Source organism: Zingiber officinale, chromosome 4B, assembly GCF_018446385.1.
Source record: "Zingiber officinale cultivar Zhangliang chromosome 4B, Zo_v1.1, whole genome shotgun sequence".
Taxonomy (NCBI): Eukaryota; Viridiplantae; Streptophyta; class Magnoliopsida; order Zingiberales; family Zingiberaceae; genus Zingiber; species Zingiber officinale.
Genome location: NC_055993.1, coordinates 76,455,889 through 76,457,283, shown reverse-complemented (window position 1 = coordinate 76,457,283; position 1,395 = coordinate 76,455,889).

The window sequence follows — 1,395 nt, the reverse complement described above, 5'->3', positions numbered from 1 at the left end:
TATCATAAATCAAAACCATCTTGAAGTAGTTCAAGAGTACGATCATCCTCGGATGGGTTTAGTGGCTAGTGCATGAAGTGTTGTCATAATGAGGTCTGGGTTCGAATCTAGGCAAAGCTGAGGTAAATATCTCCCTTATATGTTAGTCACTATTCCAAAGTCTAGTAGTCGCCCGTGATTTATCTCCTCCGTGTTGGCCCTGGGACGGGGGCTGGGGGGTGAACGTATTCACCTTTTGCCACAAAGAGTACGATCATCCTCTTCTCCATCCCTGTATGGTTTGATGTCGCGCTTGCTTGTCTAATTAGGGGCACTCCTAGTAAAGAGGTTTCTCTTTGTCAATCCATAATTTCTTAATCAGGCTTTATTCAATTTTGATGTTTGATTTGGAGGGAGGACATGTAATGTATCCTAAAAAACTCGTTCGGATAAAACCTCTCCAATGCAAGTTCGTATGAATTGGGAGCTTAATCCAAATTCATAACTATTTGGGTTGATTGTCGGTTATAACTAATACAATAAATTAATTATTTTAAAAATATAAATAAAAAAAAAATTAATTTATTATTAAAATAGCATTCTATCACACTTAATACATTTTTATTTTCAAGATACTCTTAGTTTTTGAAGTTGCCAGATTATAACTATCATAACATAAATATTTTAATTTTAATCGACACTAATAATATTATACTATAGTCTATAGTGGTAACTAATATTCTTAGTTAAAATAATTTTATCGAAAATTATTTAAGTTTATGAATATTATAAACTTCTATTTGTATTATTAGTGTCATAAAAAAAAAAAGCTCTCACAAAAAGTGACTTAACATTTGTAAGGTTAATTCAGGGCGTCTCAAGATTCCTCAAGGCCTAGACAGAAATAAATTAAAAAAAATCCTTTAATAAAAAAAATCATTTAAATTTGGGATTGAGAATGACCGGTTTAAAAAAATTTTATTTATTTTTTAAAAAATAAAATTATTTTTATATAAAATTTAATTTTCTCGCTAATATTTAGATAATTTTTTTTAACACTGTTAAATTATTTAATCTTTTTTAGACATTGAACGTAAATTAAATAAAATGTTATTAATTTTAATTTTGAATTTTTTTTTGATGAAGCATTTTACTTTACGTTGTATGGATAAAAAAAATCTCTGATTCATGTTATTATCGAGGAAGAAAATTAAAGAAAGAGTGAGAAAGAAATATCATCAGCGAGGGAGGAGAAGGATGTTTTCTGAGAGTATCACCTGCGAGAAAGCATAAACGTACAAAATTATTGATGAGAAAAGAAATAAAGACAACAGCAAGAGAATATAAACATACAAAATTAATGAGGAGAAAAGAAATAGGTACGAAGCATTGGTGAAAGAACATTTAGGGTTTTTT